The 18836-nt window shown below is 35.1% G+C and overlaps 5 non-coding genes across 5 annotated transcripts; all 5 read right to left on the minus strand.

The window, feature by feature from the left end:
- Positions 1-735: 735 nt before the first annotated feature.
- Positions 736-809, minus strand: TRNAT-UGU (transfer RNA threonine (anticodon UGU)). Its single transcript has one exon. It is a non-coding gene; the product is annotated as a tRNA-Thr (tRNA).
- A 1897-nt stretch (positions 810-2706) lies between these two features.
- TRNAT-UGU (transfer RNA threonine (anticodon UGU)) lies at positions 2707-2780 on the minus strand. The gene has a single exon. It is a non-coding gene; the product is annotated as a tRNA-Thr (tRNA).
- Positions 2781-4684: 1904 nt separating this feature from the next.
- On the minus strand, positions 4685-4758 carry TRNAT-UGU (transfer RNA threonine (anticodon UGU)). Its single transcript has one exon. It is a non-coding gene; the product is annotated as a tRNA-Thr (tRNA).
- Positions 4759-9432: 4674 nt separating this feature from the next.
- Positions 9433-9506, minus strand: TRNAT-UGU (transfer RNA threonine (anticodon UGU)). Its single transcript has one exon. It is a non-coding gene; the product is annotated as a tRNA-Thr (tRNA).
- Positions 9507-16217: 6711 nt separating this feature from the next.
- TRNAT-UGU (transfer RNA threonine (anticodon UGU)) lies at positions 16218-16291 on the minus strand. Its single transcript has one exon. It is a non-coding gene; the product is annotated as a tRNA-Thr (tRNA).
- Positions 16292-18836: the final 2545 nt, after the last annotated feature.

Raw genomic sequence — 18836 nt, forward strand, 5'->3', positions numbered from 1 at the left:
CTTCTTTTTCGGCTAACAGCCCCAAACTGACATGAAGAAAGGAAAGCACTGCTGACATTCGAAATCAAGATTTTCTGTTTACTAAACAGGCTCTTTGACCAACTTGTCTACATCACAAAAAGATGTGATATATTGGAAAGACTGCTTAGAGAGTCAGGTGCGGAAAGTGGAGGAATTTCAAAATAAAATCCATTGGTTAAGTTGTCAAGCTTGAAGCAATCTTACTTCCTTTTCAGCATTTAGATGAGATTCTTAATCTCACAATTGCACTATCAGTAGGGCTGGAACAATGGCAAATTTGAGTTTGCACACAGGTAAAACACACCTGCTTTAAGATAGAAAGCTTATTCTTGAGAAGATGTAGCATCTTGGTTAAGTTGGTTAAGTTGTCAAGCTTGAAGCAATCTTACTTCCTTTTCAGCATTTAGATGAGATTCTTAATCTCACAATTGCACTATCAGTAGGGCTGGAACAATGGCAAATTTGAGTTTGCACACAGGTAAAACACACCTGCTTTAAGATAGGAAGCTTATTCTTGAGAAGATGTAGCATCTTGGTTAAGTTGGTTAAGTTGTCAAGCTTGAAGCAATCTTACTTCCTTTTCAGCATTTAGATGAGATTCTTAATCTCACAATTGCACTATCAGTAGGGCTGGAACAATGGCAAATTTGAATTTGCACACAGGTAAAAGACCTGCTTTAAGATAGGAAGCTTATTCTTGAGAAGATGAAAACAAGGTACTGCTGAGAGTTGAACTCAGGCTCTCCTGTTTACAAGACAGGCACTTTAACCAACTAAGCCACAGCACCCCAATTTTCATGTGTGAATATTTATTATTCTGCTTTTTCTGAAAACTGCTATGAAAATTTGTAGCATCTAATGTGTAATTCCACTGGTTTTAATTTGTAATGCTTGAGCCCATCCTATATTCTCTAAAGAAAGTTATTTCATCTGATTCCTTTTAGAGCATTTCAAAAGCAAAATTTTTTTTTTACTCAAATTCCACTGGTTTTAATTTGTAATGCTTGAAGCCATCCTATATTCTCTAAAGAAACTTATTTCATCTAATTCCTTTTAGAGCATTTCAAAAGCAGAAAGTTTTTTTTCTCTCAATTACACTTTATTAGTGCTTTGGGAAAGACATGTTTGATGTCAAACAAAAGTGAAAGTCCTCTTTTTCGGCTAACAGCCCCAAACTGACATGAAGAAAGGAAAGCACTGCTGACATTCGAAATCAAGATTTTCTGTTTACTAAACAGGCTCTTTGACCAACTTGTCTACATCACAAAAAGATGTGATATATTGGAAAGACTGCTTAGAGAGTCAGGTGCGGAAAGTGGAGGCATTTCAAAATAAAATCCATTGGTTAAGTTGTCAAGCTTGAAGCAATCTTACTTCCTTTTCAGCATTTAGATGAGATTCTTAATCTCACAATTGCACTATCAGTAGGGCTGGAACAATGGCAAATTTGAGTTTGCACACAGGTAAAACACACCTGCTTTAAGATAGGAAGCTTATTCTTGAGAAGACAAAAACAAGTTACTGCTGAGAGTTGAACTCAGGATCTCCTGTTTACAAGACAGGCGCTTTAACCAACTAAGCCACAGAACCACATGTTCTGTTGGTGAATATTTATTATTCTGCTTTTTCCGAAAAATGCTATAAAAATTTGTAGCATCTAATGTGTAATTCCACTGGTTTTAATTTGTAATGCTTGAGCCCATCCTATATTCTCTAAAGAAAGTTATTTCATCTGATTCCTTTTAGAGCATTTCAAAAGCAAAATTTTTTTTTTTCTCAAATTCCACTGGTTTTAATTTGTAATGCTTGAAGCCATCCTATATTCTCTAAAGAAACTTATTTCATCTAATTCCTTTTAGAGCATTTCAAAAGCAGAAAGTTTTTTTCTCTCAATTACACTTTATTAGTGCTTTGGGAAAGACATGTTTGATGTCAAACAGAAGTGAAAGTCTTCTTTTTCGGCTAACAGCCCCAAACTGACATGAAGAAAGGAAAGCACTGCTGACATTCGAAATCAAGATTTTCTGTTTACTAAACAGGCTCTTTGACCAACTTGTCTACATCACAAAAAGATGTGATATATTGGAAAGACTGCTTAGAGAGTCAGGTGCGGAAAGTGGAGGAATTTCAAAATAAAATCCATTGGTTAAGTTGTCAAGCTTGAAGCAATCTTACTTCCTTTTCAGCATTTAGATGAGATTCTTAATCTCACAATTGCACTATCAGTAGGGCTGGAACAATGGCAAATTTGAGTTTGCACACAGGTAAAACACACCTGCTTTAAGATAGAAAGCTTATTCTTGAGAAGATGTAGCATCTTGGTTAAGTTGGTTAAGTTGTCAAGCTTGAAGCAATCTTACTTCCTTTTCAGCATTTAGATGAGATTCTTAATCTCACAATTGCACTATCAGTAGGGCTGGAACAATGGCAAATTTGAGTTTGCACACAGGTAAAACACACCTGCTTTAAGATAGGAAGCTTATTCTTGAGAAGATGTAGCATCTTGGTTAAGTTGGTTAAGTTGTCAAGCTTGAAGCAATCTTACTTCCTTTTCAGCATTTAGATGAGATTCTTAATCTCACAATTGCACTATCAGTAGGGCTGGAACAATGGCAAATTTGAATTTGCACACAGGTAAAAGACCTGCTTTAAGATAGGAAGCTTATTCTTGAGAAGATGAAAACAAGGTACTGCTGAGAGTTGAACTCAGGCTCTCCTGTTTACAAGACAGGCACTTTAACCAACTAAGCCACAGCACCCCAATTTTCATGTGTGAATATTTATTATTCTGCTTTTTCTGAAAACTGCTATGAAAATTTGTAGCATCTAATGTGTAATTCCACTGGTTTTAATTTGTAATGCTTGAGCCCATCCTATATTCTCTAAAGAAAGTTATTTCATCTGATTCCTTTTAGAGCATTTCAAAAGCAAAATTTTTTTTTTACTCAAATTCCACTGGTTTTAATTTGTAATGCTTGAAGCCATCCTATATTCTCTAAAGAAACTTATTTCATCTAATTCCTTTTAGAGCATTTCAAAAGCAGAAAGTTTTTTTTCTCTCAATTACACTTTATTAGTGCTTTGGGAAAGACATGTTTGATGTCAAACAAAAGTGAAAGTCCTCTTTTTCGGCTAACAGCCCCAAACTGACATGAAGAAAGGAAAGCACTGCTGACATTCGAAATCAAGATTTTCTGTTTACTAAACAGGCTCTTTGACCAACTTGTCTACATCACAAAAAGATGTGATATATTGGAAAGACTGCTTAGAGAGTCAGGTGCGGAAAGTGGAGGCATTTCAAAATAAAATCCATTGGTTAAGTTGTCAAGCTTGAAGCAATCTTACTTCCTTTTCAGCATTTAGATGAGATTCTTAATCTCACAATTGCACTATCAGTAGGGCTGGAACAATGGCAAATTTGAGTTTGCACACAGGTAAAACACACCTGCTTTCAGATAGGAAGCTTATTCTTGAGAAGACAAAAACAAGTTACTGCTGAGAGTTGAACTCAGGATCTCCTGTTTACAAGACAGGCGCTTTAACCAACTAAGCCACAGAACCACATGTTCTGTTGGTGAATATTTATTATTCTGCTTTTTCCTAAAACTGCTATGAAAATTTGTAGCATCTAATGTGTAATTCCACTGGTTTTAATTTGTAATGCTTGAGCCCATCCTATATTCTCTAAAGAAAGTTATTTCATCTGATTCCTTTTAGAGCATTTCAAAAGCAAAATTTTTTTTTTACTCAAATTCCACTGGTTTTAATTTGTAATGCTTGAAGCCATCCTATATTCTCTAAAGAAACTTATTTCATCTAATTCCTTTTAGAGCATTTCAAAAGCAGAAAGTTTTTTTCTCTCAATTACACTTTATTAGTGCTTTGGGAAAGACATGTTTGATGTCAAACAGAAGTGAAAGTCTTCTTTTTCGGCTAACAGCCCCAAACTGACATGAAGAAAGGAAAGCACTGCTGACATTCGAAATCAAGATTTTCTGATTTCAAGATTTTAAACAGGCTCTTTGACCAACTTGTCTACATCACAAAAAGATGTGATATATTGGAAAGACTGCTTAGAGAGTCAGGTGAGGAAAGTGGAGGAATTTCAAAATAAAATCCATTGGTTAAGTTGTCAAGCTTGAAGCAATCTTACTTCCTTTTCAGCATTTAGATGAGATTCTTAATCTCACAATTGCACTATCAGTAGGGCTGGAACAATGGCAAATTTGAGTTTGCACACAGGTAAAACACACCTGCTTTAAGATAGAAAGCTTATTCTTGAGAAGATGTAGCATCTTGGTTAAGTTGGTTAAGTTGTCAAGCTTGAAGCAATCTTACTTCCTTTTCAGCATTTAGATGAGATTCTTAATCTCACAATTGCACTATCAGTAGGGCTGGAACAATGGCAAATTTGAGTTTGCACACAGGTAAAACACACCTGCTTTAAGATAGGAAGCTTATTCTTGAGAAGATGTAGCATCTTGGTTAAGTTGGTTAAGTTGTCAAGCTTGAAGCAATCTTACTTCCTTTTCAGCATTTAGATGAGATTCTTAATCTCACAATTGCACTATCAGTAGGGCTGGAACAATGGCAAATTTGAATTTGCACACAGGTAAAAGACCTGCTTTAAGATAGGAAGCTTATTCTTGAGAAGATGAAAACAAGGTACTGCTGAGAGTTGAACTCAGGCTCTCCTGTTTACAAGACAGGCACTTTAACCAACTAAGCCACAGCACCCCAATTTTCATGTGTGAATATTTATTATTCTGCTTTTTCTGAAAACTGCTATGAAAATTTGTAGCATCTAATGTGTAATTCCACTGGTTTTAATTTGTAATGCTTGAGCCCATCCTATATTCTCTAAAGAAAGTTATTTCATCTGATTCCTTTTAGAGCATTTCAAAAGCAAAATTTTTTTTTTTACTCAAATTCCACTGGTTTTAATTTGTAATGCTTGAAGCCATCCTATATTCTCTAAAGAAACTTATTTCATCTAATTCCTTTTAGAGCATTTCAAAAGCAGAAAGTTTTTTTTCTCTCAATTACACTTTATTAGTGCTTTGGGAAAGACATGTTTGATGTCAAACAAAAGTGAAAGTCCTCTTTTTCGGCTAACAGCCCCAAACTGACATGAAGAAAGGAAAGCACTGCTGACATTCGAAATCAAGATTTTCTGTTTACTAAACAGGCTCTTTGACCAACTTGTCTACATCACAAAAAGATGTGATATATTGGAAAGACTGCTTAGAGAGTCAGGTGCGGAAAGTGGAGGCATTTCAAAATAAAATCCATTGGTTAAGTTGTCAAGCTTGAAGCAATCTTACTTCCTTTTCAGCATTTAGATGAGATTCTTAATCTCACAATTGCACTATCAGTAGAGCTGGAACAATGGCAAATTTGAGTTTGCACACAGGTAAAACACACCTGCTTTAAGATAGGAAGCTTATTCTTGAGAAGACAAAAACAAGTTACTGCTGAGAGTTGAACTCAGGATCTCCTGTTTACAAGACAGGCGCTTTAACCAACTAAGCCACAGAACCACATGTTATGTTGGTGAATATTTATTATTCTGCTTTTTCCGAAAACTGCTATGAAAATTTGTAGCATCTAATGTGTAATTCCACTGGTTTTAATTTGTAATGCTTGAGCCCATCCTATATTCTCTAAAGAAAGTTATTTCATCTGATTCCTTTTAGAGCATTTCAAAAGCAAAATTTTTTTTTTACTCAAATTCCACTGGTTTTAATTTGTAATGCTTGAAGCCATCCTATATTCTCTAAAGAAACTTATTTCATCTAATTCCTTTTAGAGCATTTCAAAAGCAGAAAGTTTTTTTCTCTCAATTACACTTTATTAGTGCTTTGGGAAAGACATGTTTGATGTCAAACAGAAGTGAAAGTCTTCTTTTTCGGCTAACAGCCCCAAACTGACATGAAGAAAGGAAAGCACTGCTGACATTCGAAATCAAGATTTTCTGATTTCAAGATTTTAAACAGGCTCTTTGACCAACTTGTCTACATCACAAAAAGATGTGATATATTGGAAAGACTGCTTAGAGAGTCAGGTGAGGAAAGTGGAGGAATTTCAAAATAAAATCCATTGGTTAAGTTGTCAAGCTTGAAGCAATCTTACTTCCTTTTCAGCATTTAGATGAGATTCTTAATCTCACAATTGCACTATCAGTAGGGCTGGAACAATGGCAAATTTGAGTTTGCACACAGGTAAAACACACCTGCTTTAAGATAGAAAGCTTATTCTTGAGAAGATGTAGCATCTTGGTTAAGTTGGTAAGCTTGAAGCAATCTTACTTCCTTTTCAGCATTTAGATGAGATTCTTAATCTCACAATTGCACTATCAGTAGGGCTGGAACAATGGCAAATTTGAGTTTGCACACAGGTAAAACACACCTGCTTTAAGATAGGAAGCTTATTCTTGAGAAGATGTAGCATCTTGGTTAAGTTGGTTAAGTTGTCAAGCTTGAAGCAATCTTACTTCCTTTTCAGCATTTAGATGAGATTCTTAATCTCACAATTGCACTATCAGTAGGGCTGGAACAATGGCAAATTTGAATTTGCACACAGGTAAAAGACCTGCTTTAAGATAGGAAGCTTATTCTTGAGAAGATGAAAACAAGGTACTGCTGAGAGTTGAACTCAGGCTCTCCTGTTTACAAGACAGGCACTTTAACCAACTAAGCCACAGAACCACATGTTCTGTTGGTGAATATTTATTATTCTGCTTTTTCCGAAAACTGCTATGAAAATTTGTAGCATCTAATGTGTAATTCCACTGGTTTTAATTTGTAATGCTTGAGCCCATCCTATATTCTCTAAAGAAAGTTATTTCATCTGATTCCTTTTAGAGCATTTCAAAAGCAAAATTTTTGTTTTACTCAAATTCCACTGGTTTTAATTTGTAATGCTTGAAGCCATCCTATATTCTCTAAAGAAACTTATTTCATCTAATTCCTTTTAGAGCATTTCAAAAGCAGAAAGTTTTTTTCTCTCAATTACACTTTATTAGTGCTTTGGGAAAGACATGTTTGATGTCAAACAGAAGTGAAAGTCTTCTTTTTCGGCTAACAGCCCCAAACTGACATGAAGAAAGGAAAGCACTGCTGACATTCGAAATCAAGATTTTCTGTTTACTAAACAGGCTCTTTGACCAACTTGTCTACATCACAAAAAGATGTGATATATTGGAAAGACTGCTTAGAGAGTCAGGTGCGGAAAGTGGAGGCATTTCAAAATAAAATCCATTGGTTAAGTTGTCAAGCTTGAAGCAATCTTACTTCCTTTTCAGCATTTAGATGAGATTCTTAATCTCACAATTGCACTATCAGTAGGGCTGGAACAATGGCAAATTTGAGTTTGCACACAGGTAAAACACACCTGCTTTCAGATAGGAAGCTTATTCTTGAGAAGACAAAAACAAGTTACTGCTGAGAGTTGAACTCAGGATCTCCTGTTTACAAGACAGGCGCTTTAACCAACTAAGCCACAGAACCACATGTTCTGTTGGTGAATATTTATTATTCTGCTTTTTCCGAAAACTGCTATGAAAATTTGTAGCATCTAATGTGTAATTCCACTGGTTTTAATTTGTAATGCTTGAGCCCATCCTATATTCTCTAAAGAAAGTTATTTCATCTGATTCCTTTTAGAGCATTTCAAAAGCAAAATTTTTGTTTTACTCAAATTCCACTGGTTTTAATTTGTAATGCTTGAAGCCATCCTATATTCTCTAAAGAAACTTATTTCATCTAATTCCTTTTAGAGCATTTCAAAAGCAGAAAGTTTTTTTCTCTCAATTACACTTTATTAGTGCTTTGGGAAAGACATGTTTGATGTCAAACAGAAGTGAAAGTCTTCTTTTTCGGCTAACAGCCCCAAACTGACATGAAGAAAGGAAAGCACTGCTGACATTCGAAATCAAGATTTTCTGTTTACTAAACAGGCTCTTTGACCAACTTGTCTACATCACAAAAAGATGTGATATATTGGAAAGACTGCTTAGAGAGTCAGGTGCGGAAAGTGGAGGCATTTCAAAATAAAATCCATTGGTTAAGTTGTCAAGCTTGAAGCAATCTTACTTCCTTTTCAGCATTTAGATGAGATTCTTAATCTCACAATTGCACTATCAGTAGAGCTGGAACAATTGCAAATTTGAGTTTGCACACAGGTAAAACACACCTGCTTTAAGATAGGAAGCTTATTCTTGAGAAGACAAAAACAAGTTACTGCTGAGAGTTGAACTCAGGATCTCCTGTTTACAAGACAGGCGCTTTAACCAACTAAGCCACAGAACCACATGTTATGTTGGTGAATATTTATTATTCTGCTTTTTCCGAAAACTGCTATGAAAATTTGTAGCATCTAATGTGTAATTCCACTGGTTTTAATTTGTAATGCTTGAGCCCATCCTATATTCTCTAAAGAAAGTTATTTCATCTGATTCCTTTTAGAGCATTTCAAAAGCAAAATTTTTTTTTTACTCAAATTCCACTGGTTTTAATTTGTAATGCTTGAAGCCATCCTATATTCTCTAAAGAAACTTATTTCATCTAATTCCTTTTAGAGCATTTCAAAAGCAGAAAGTTTTTTTCTCTCAATTACACTTTATTAGTGCTTTGGGAAAGACATGTTTGATGTCAAACAGAAGTGAAAGTCTTCTTTTTCGGCTAACAGCCCCAAACTGACATGAAGAAAGGAAAGCACTGCTGACATTCGAAATCAAGATTTTCTGATTTCAAGATTTTAAACAGGCTCTTTGACCAACTTGTCTACATCACAAAAAGATGTGATATATTGGAAAGACTGCTTAGAGAGTCAGGTGAGGAAAGTGGAGGAATTTCAAAATAAAATCCATTGGTTAAGTTGTCAAGCTTGAAGCAATCTTACTTCCTTTTCAGCATTTAGATGAGATTCTTAATCTCACAATTGCACTATCAGTAGGGCTGGAACAATGGCAAATTTGAGTTTGCACACAGGTAAAACATACCTGCTTTAAGATAGAAAGCTTATTCTTGAGAAGATGTAGCATCTTGGTTAAGTTGGTTAAGTTGTCAAGCTTGAAGCAATCTTACTTCCTTTTCAGCATTTAGATGAGATTCTTAATCTCACAATTGCACTATCAGTAGGGCTGGAACAATGGCAAATTTGAGTTTGCACACAGGTAAAACACACCTGCTTTAAGATAGGAAGCTTATTCTTGAGAAGATGTAGCATCTTGGTTAAGTTGGTTAAGTTGTCAAGCTTGAAGCAATCTTACTTCCTTTTCAGCATTTAGATGAGATTCTTTATCTCACAATTGCACTATCAGTAGGGCTGGAACAATGGCAAATTTGAATTTGCACACAGGTAAAAGACCTGCTTTAAGATAGGAAGCTTATTCTTGAGAAGATGAAAACAAGGTACTGCTGAGAGTTGAACTCAGGCTCTCCTGTTTACAAGACAGGCACTTTAACCAACTAAGCCACAGCACCCCAATTTTCATGTGTGAATATTTATTATTCTGCTTTTTCTGAAAACTGCTATGAAAATTTGTAGCATCTAATGTGTAATTCCACTGGTTTTAATTTGTAATGCTTGAGCCCATCCTATATTCTCTAAAGAAAGTTATTTCATCTGATTCCTTTTAGAGCATTTCAAAAGCAAAATTTTTTTTTTTACTCAAATTCCACTGGTTTTAATTTGTAATGCTTGAAGCCATCCTATATTCTCTAAAGAAACTTATTTCATCTAATTCCTTTTAGAGCATTTCAAAAGCAGAAAGTTTTTTTTCTCTCAATTACACTTTATTAGTGCTTTGGGAAAGACATGTTTGATGTCAAACAAAAGTGAAAGTCCTCTTTTTCGGCTAACAGCCCCAAACTGACATGAAGAAAGGAAAGCACTGCTGACATTCGAAATCAAGATTTTCTGTTTACTAAACAGGCTCTTTGACCAACTTGTCTACATCACAAAAAGATGTGATATATTGGAAAGACTGCTTAGAGAGTCAGGTGCGGAAAGTGGAGGCATTTCAAAATAAAATCCATTGGTTAAGTTGTCAAGCTTGAAGCAATCTTACTTCCTTTTCAGCATTTAGATGAGATTCTTAATCTCACAATTGCACTATCAGTAGAGCTGGAACAATGGCAAATTTGAGTTTGCACACAGGTAAAACACACCTGCTTTAAGATAGGAAGCTTATTCTTGAGAAGACAAAAACAAGTTACTGCTGAGAGTTGAACTCAGGATCTCCTGTTTACAAGACAGGCGCTTTAACCAACTAAGCCACAGAACCACATGTTCTGTTGGTGAATATTTATTATTCTGCTTTTTCCGAAAACTGCTATGAAAATTTGTAGCATCTAATGTGTAATTCCACTGGTTTTAATTTGTAATGCTTGAGCCCATCCTATATTCTCTAAAGAAAGTTATTTCATCTGATTCCTTTTAGAGCATTTCAAAAGCAAAATTTTTGTTTTACTCAAATTCCACTGGTTTTAATTTGTAATGCTTGAAGCCATCCTATATTCTCTAAAGAAACTTATTTCATCTAATTCCTTTTAGAGCATTTCAAAAGCAGAAAGTTTTTTTCTCTCAATTACACTTTATTAGTGCTTTGGGAAAGACATGTTTGATGTCAAACAGAAGTGAAAGTCTTCTTTTTCGGCTAACAGCCCCAAACTGACATGAAGAAAGGAAAGCACTGCTGACATTCGAAATCAAGATTTTCTGTTTACTAAACAGGCTCTTTGACCAACTTGTCTACATCACAAAAAGATGTGATATATTGGAAAGACTGCTTAGAGAGTCAGGTGCGGAAAGTGGAGGCATTTCAAAATAAAATCCATTGGTTAAGTTGTCAAGCTTGAAGCAATCTTACTTCCTTTTCAGCATTTAGATGAGATTCTTAATCTCACAATTGCACTATCAGTAGAGCTGGAACAATGGCAAATTTGAGTTTGCACACAGGTAAAACACACCTGCTTTAAGATAGGAAGCTTATTCTTGAGAAGACAAAAACAAGTTACTGCTGAGAGTTGAACTCAGGATCTCCTGTTTACAAGACAGGCGCTTTAACCAACTAAGCCACAGAACCACATGTTCTGTTGGTGAATATTTATTATTCTGCTTTTTCCGAAAACTGCTATGAAAATTTGTAGCATCTAATGTGTAATTCCACTGGTTTTAATTTGTAATGCTTGAGCCCATCCTATATTCTCTAAAGAAAGTTATTTCATCTGATTCCTTTTAGAGCATTTCAAAAGCAAAATTTTTGTTTTACTCAAATTCCACTGGTTTTAATTTGTAATGCTTGAAGCCATCCTATATTCTCTAAAGAAACTTATTTCATCTAATTCCTTTTAGAGCATTTCAAAAGCAGAAAGTTTTTTTCTCTCAATTACACTTTATTAGTGCTTTGGGAAAGACATGTTTGATGTCAAACAGAAGTGAAAGTCTTCTTTTTCGGCTAACAGCCCCAAACTGACATGAAGAAAGGAAAGCACTGCTGACATTCGAAATCAAGATTTTCTGTTTACTAAACAGGCTCTTTGACCAACTTGTCTACATCACAAAAAGATGTGATATATTGGAAAGACTGCTTAGAGAGTCAGGTGCGGAAAGTGGAGGCATTTCAAAATAAAATCCATTGGTTAAGTTGTCAAGCTTGAAGCAATCTTACTTCCTTTTCAGCATTTAGATGAGATTCTTAATCTCACAATTGCACTATCAGTAGGGCTGGAACAATGGCAAATTTGAGTTTGCACACAGGTAAAACACACCTGCTTTCAGATAGGAAGCTTATTCTTGAGAAGACAAAAACAAGTTACTGCTGAGAGTTGAACTCAGGATCTCCTGTTTACAAGACAGGCGCTTTAACCAACTAAGCCACAGAACCACATGTTCTGTTGGTGAATATTTATTATTCTGCTTTTTCCGAAAACTGCTATGAAAATTTGTAGCATCTAATGTGTAATTCCACTGGTTTTAATTTGTAATGCTTGAGCCCATCCTATATTCTCTAAAGAAAGTTATTTCATCTGATTCCTTTTAGAGCATTTCAAAAGCAAAATTTTTGTTTTACTCAAATTCCACTGGTTTTAATTTGTAATGCTTGAAGCCATCCTATATTCTCTAAAGAAACTTATTTCATCTAATTCCTTTTAGAGCATTTCAAAAGCAGAAAGTTTTTTTCTCTCAATTACACTTTATTAGTGCTTTGGGAAAGACATGTTTGATGTCAAACAGAAGTGAAAGTCTTCTTTTTCGGCTAACAGCCCCAAACTGACATGAAGAAAGGAAAGCACTGCTGACATTCGAAATCAAGATTTTCTGTTTACTAAACAGGCTCTTTGACCAACTTGTCTACATCACAAAAAGATGTGATATATTGGAAAGACTGCTTAGAGAGTCAGGTGCGGAAAGTGGAGGCATTTCAAAATAAAATCCATTGGTTAAGTTGTCAAGCTTGAAGCAATCTTACTTCCTTTTCAGCATTTAGATGAGATTCTTAATCTCACAATTGCACTATCAGTAGAGCTGGAACAATGGCAAATTTGAGTTTGCACACAGGTAAAACACACCTGCTTTAAGATAGGAAGCTTATTCTTGAGAAGACAAAAACAAGTTACTGCTGAGAGTTGAACTCAGGATCTCCTGTTTACAAGACAGGCGCTTTAACCAACTAAGCCACAGAACCACATGTTCTGTTGGTGAATATTTATTATTCTGCTTTTTCCGAAAACTGCTATGAAAATTTGTAGCATCTAATGTGTAATTCCACTGGTTTTAATTTGTAATGCTTGAGCCCATCCTATATTCTCTAAAGAAAGTTATTTCATCTGATTCCTTTTAGAGCATTTCAAAAGCAAAATTTTTGTTTTACTCAAATTCCACTGGTTTTAATTTGTAATGCTTGAAGCCATCCTATATTCTCTAAAGAAACTTATTTCATCTAATTCCTTTTAGAGCATTTCAAAAGCAGAAAGTTTTTTTCTCTCAATTACACTTTATTAGTGCTTTGGGAAAGACATGTTTGATGTCAAACAGAAGTGAAAGTCTTCTTTTTCGGCTAACAGCCCCAAACTGACATGAAGAAAGGAAAGCACTGCTGACATTCGAAATCAAGATTTTCTGTTTACTAAACAGGCTCTTTGACCAACTTGTCTACATCACAAAAAGATGTGATATATTGGAAAGACTGCTTAGAGAGTCAGGTGCGGAAAGTGGAGGCATTTCAAAATAAAATCCATTGGTTAAGTTGTCAAGCTTGAAGCAATCTTACTTCCTTTTCAGCATTTAGATGAGATTCTTAATCTCACAATTGCACTATCAGTAGGGCTGGAACAATGGCAAATTTGAGTTTGCACACAGGTAAAACACACCTGCTTTCAGATAGGAAGCTTATTCTTGAGAAGACAAAAACAAGTTACTGCTGAGAGTTGAACTCAGGATCTCCTGTTTACAAGACAGGCGCTTTAACCAACTAAGCCACAGAACCACATGTTCTGTTGGTGAATATTTATTATTCTGCTTTTTCCGAAAACTGCTATGAAAATTTGTAGCATCTAATGTGTAATTCCACTGGTTTTAATTTGTAATGCTTGAGCCCATCCTATATTCTCTAAAGAAAGTTATTTCATCTGATTCCTTTTAGAGCATTTCAAAAGCAAAATTTTTGTTTTACTCAAATTCCACTGGTTTTAATTTGTAATGCTTGAAGCCATCCTATATTCTCTAAAGAAACTTATTTCATCTAATTCCTTTTAGAGCATTTCAAAAGCAGAAAGTTTTTTTCTCTCAATTACACTTTATTAGTGCTTTGGGAAAGACATGTTTGATGTCAAACAGAAGTGAAAGTCTTCTTTTTCGGCTAACAGCCCCAAACTGACATGAAGAAAGGAAAGCACTGCTGACATTCGAAATCAAGATTTTCTGTTTACTAAACAGGCTCTTTGACCAACTTGTCTACATCACAAAAAGATGTGATATATTGGAAAGACTGCTTAGAGAGTCAGGTGCGGAAAGTGGAGGCATTTCAAAATAAAATCCATTGGTTAAGTTGTCAAGCTTGAAGCAATCTTACTTCCTTTTCAGCATTTAGATGAGATTCTTAATCTCACAATTGCACTATCAGTAGGGCTGGAACAATGGCAAATTTGAGTTTGCACACAGGTAAAACACACCTGCTTTCAGATAGGAAGCTTATTCTTGAGAAGACAAAAACAAGTTACTGCTGAGAGTTGAACTCAGGATCTCCTGTTTACAAGACAGGCGCTTTAACCAACTAAGCCACAGAACCACATGTTCTGTTGGTGAATATTTATTATTCTGCTTTTTCCGAAAACTGCTATGAAAATTTGTAGCATCTAATGTGTAATTCCACTGGTTTTAATTTGTAATGCTTGAGCCCATCCTATATTCTCTAAAGAAAGTTATTTCATCTGATTCCTTTTAGAGCATTTCAAAAGCAAAATTTTTGTTTTACTCAAATTCCACTGGTTTTAATTTGTAATGCTTGAAGCCATCCTATATTCTCTAAAGAAACTTATTTCATCTAATTCCTTTTAGAGCATTTCAAAAGCAGAAAGTTTTTTTCTCTCAATTACACTTTATTAGTGCTTTGGGAAAGACATGTTTGATGTCAAACAGAAGTGAAAGTCTTCTTTTTCGGCTAACAGCCCCAAACTGACATGAAGAAAGGAAAGCACTGCTGACATTCGAAATCAAGATTTTCTGTTTACTAAACAGGCTCTTTGACCAACTTGTCTACATCACAAAAAGATGTGATATATTGGAAAGACTGCTTAGAGAGTCAGGTGCGGAAAGTGGAGGCATTTCAAAATAAAATCCATTGGTTAAGTTGTCAAGCTTGAAGCAATCTTACTTCCTTTTCAGCATTTAGATGAGATTCTTAATCTCACAATTGCACTATCAGTAGAGCTGGAACAATTGCAAATTTGAGTTTGCACACAGGTAAAACACACCTGCTTTAAGATAGGAAGCTTATTCTTGAGAAGACAAAAACAAGTTACTGCTGAGAGTTGAACTCAGGATCTCCTGTTTACAAGACAGGCGCTTTAACCAACTAAGCCACAGAACCACATGTTATGTTGGTGAATATTTATTATTCTGCTTTTTCCGAAAACTGCTATGAAAATTTGTAGCATCTAATGTGTAATTCCACTGGTTTTAATTTGTAATGCTTGAGCCCATCCTATATTCTCTAAAGAAAGTTATTTCATCTGATTCCTTTTAGAGCATTTCAAAAGCAAAATTTTTTTTTTACTCAAATTCCACTGGTTTTAATTTGTAATGCTTGAAGCCATCCTATATTCTCTAAAGAAACTTATTTCATCTAATTCCTTTTAGAGCATTTCAAAAGCAGAAAGTTTTTTTCTCTCAATTACACTTTATTAGTGCTTTGGGAAAGACATGTTTGATGTCAAACAGAAGTGAAAGTCTTCTTTTTCGGCTAACAGCCCCAAACTGACATGAAGAAAGGAAAGCACTGCTGACATTCGAAATCAAGATTTTCTGATTTCAAGATTTTAAACAGGCTCTTTGACCAACTTGTCTACATCACAAAAAGATGTGATATATTGGAAAGACTGCTTAGAGAGTCAGGTGAGGAAAGTGGAGGAATTTCAAAATAAAATCCATTGGTTAAGTTGTCAAGCTTGAAGCAATCTTACTTCCTTTTCAGCATTTAGATGAGATTCTTAATCTCACAATTGCACTATCAGTAGGGCTGGAACAATGGCAAATTTGAGTTTGCACACAGGTAAAACATACCTGCTTTAAGATAGAAAGCTTATTCTTGAGAAGATGTAGCATCTTGGTTAAGTTGGTTAAGTTGTCAAGCTTGAAGCAATCTTACTTCCTTTTCAGCATTTAGATGAGATTCTTAATCTCACAATTGCACTATCAGTAGGGCTGGAACAATGGCAAATTTGAGTTTGCACACAGGTAAAACACACCTGCTTTAAGATAGGAAGCTTATTCTTGAGAAGATGTAGCATCTTGGTTAAGTTGGTTAAGTTGTCAAGCTTGAAGCAATCTTACTTCCTTTTCAGCATTTAGATGAGATTCTTAATCTCACAATTGCACTATCAGTAGGGCTGGAACAATGGCAAATTTGAATTTGCACACAGGTAAAAGACCTGCTTTAAGATAGGAAGCTTATTCTTGAGAAGATGAAAACAAGGTACTGCTGAGAGTTGAACTCAGGCTCTCCTGTTTACAAGACAGGCACTTTAACCAACTAAGCCACAGCACCCCAATTTTCATGTGTGAATATTTATTATTCTGCTTTTTCTGAAAACTGCTATGAAAATTTGTAGCATCTAATGTGTAATTCCACTGGTTTTAATTTGTAATGCTTGAGCCCATCCTATATTCTCTAAAGAAAGTTATTTCATCTGATTCCTTTTAGAGCATTTCAAAAGCAAAATTTTTTTTTTTACTCAAATTCCACTGGTTTTAATTTGTAATGCTTGAAGCCATCCTATATTCTCTAAAGAAACTTATTTCATCTAATTCCTTTTAGAGCATTTCAAAAGCAGAAAGTTTTTTTTCTCTCAATTACACTTTATTAGTGCTTTGGGAAAGACATGTTTGATGTCAAACAAAAGTGAAAGTCCTCTTTTTCGGCTAACAGCCCCAAACTGACATGAAGAAAGGAAAGCACTGCTGACATTCGAAATCAAGATTTTCTGTTTACTAAACAGGCTCTTTGACCAACTTGTCTACATCACAAAAAGATGTGATATATTGGAAAGACTGCTTAGAGAGTCAGGTGCGGAAAGTGGAGGCATTTCAAAATAAAATCCATTGGTTAAGTTGTCAAGCTTGAAGCAATCTTACTTCCTTTTCAGCATTTAGATGAGATTCTTAATCTCACAATTGCACTATCAGTAGAGCTGGAACAATGGCAAATTTGAGTTTGCACACAGGTAAAACACACCTGCTTTAAGATAGGAAGCTTATTCTTGAGAAGACAAAAACAAGTTACTGCTGAGAGTTGAACTCAGGATCTCCTGTTTACAAGACAGGCGCTTTAACCAACTAAGCCACAGAACCACATGTTCTGTTGGTGAATATTTATTATTCTGCTTTTTCCGAAAACTGCTATGAAAATTTGTAGCATCTAATGTGTAATTCCACTGGTTTTAATTTGTAATGCTTGAGCCCATCCTATATTCTCTAAAGAAAGTTATTTCATCTGATTCCTTTTAGAGCATTTCAAAAGCAAAATTTTTGTTTTACTCAAATTCCACTGGTTTTAATTTGTAATGCTTGAAGCCATCCTATATTCTCTAAAGAAACTTATTTCATCTAATTCCTTTTAGAGCATTTCAAAAGCAGAAAGTTTTTTTCTCTCAATTACACTTTATTAGTGCTTTGGGAAAGACATGTTTGATGTCAAACAGAAGTGAAAGTCTTCTTTTTCGGCTAACAGCCCCAAACTGACATGAAGAAAGGAAAGCACTGCTGACATTCGAAATCAAGATTTTCTGTTTACTAAACAGGCTCTTTGACCAACTTGTCTACATCACAAAAAGATGTGATATATTGGAAAGACTGCTTAGAGAGTCAGGTGCGGAAAGTGGAGGCATTTCAAAATAAAATCCATTGGTTAAGTTGTCAAGCTTGAAGCAATCTTACTTCCTTTTCAGCATTTAGATGAGATTCTTAATCTCACAATTGCACTATCAGTAGAGCTGGAACAATGGCAAATTTGAGTTTGCACACAGGTAAAACACACCTGCTTTAAGATAGGAAGCTTATTCTTGAGAAGACAAAAACAAGTTACTGCTGAGAGTTGAACTCAGGATCTCCTGTTTACAAGACAGGCGCTTTAACCAACTAAGCCACAGAACCACATGTTCTGTTGGTGAATATTTATTATTCTGCTTTTTCCGAAAACTGCTATGAAAATTTGTAGCATCTAATGTGTAATTCCACTGGTTTTAATTTGTAATGCTTGAGCCCATCCTATATTCTCTAAAGAAAGTTATTTCATCTGATTCCTTTTAGAGCATTTCAAAAGCAAAATTTTTGTTTTACTCAAATTCCACTGGTTTTAATTTGTAATGCTTGAAGCCATCCTATATTCTCTAAAGAAACTTATTTCATCTAATTCCTTTTAGAGCATTTCAAAAGCAGAAAGTTTTTTTCTCTCAATTACACTTTATTAGTGCTTTGGGAAAGACATGTTTGATGTCAAACAGAAGTGAAAGTCTTCTTTTTCGGCTAACAGCCCCAAACTGACATGAAGAAAGGAAAGCACTGCTGACATTCGAAATCAAGATTTTCTGTTTACTAAACAGGCTCTTTGACCAACTTGTCTACATCACAAAAAGATGTGATATATTGGAAAGACTGCTTAGAGAGTCAGGTGCGGAAAGTGGAGGCATTTCAAAATAAAATCCATTGGTTAAGTTGTCAAGCTTGAAGCAATCTTACTTCCTTTTCAGCATTTAGATGAGATTCTTAATCTCACAATTGCACTATCAGTAGGGCTGGAACAATGGCAAATTTGAGTTTGCACACAGGTAAAACACACCTGCTTTCAGATAGGAAGCTTATTCTTGAGAAGACAAAAACAAGTTACTGCTGAGAGTTGAACTCAGGATCTCCTGTTTACAAGACAGGCGCTTTAACCAACTAAGCCACAGAACCACATGTTCTGTTGGTGAATATTTATTATTCTGCTTTTTCCGAAAACTGCTATGAAAATTTGTAGCATCTAATGTGTAATTCCACTGGTTTTAATTTGTAATGCTTGAGCCCATCCTATATTCTCTAAAGAAAGTTATTTC

Source organism: Dendrobates tinctorius, unplaced genomic scaffold (genome assembly GCF_039654945.1).
Source record: "Dendrobates tinctorius isolate UK_male_01 unplaced genomic scaffold, ASM3965494v1 ptg000254l, whole genome shotgun sequence".
Lineage (NCBI taxonomy): Eukaryota > Metazoa > Chordata > Amphibia > Anura > Dendrobatidae > Dendrobates > Dendrobates tinctorius.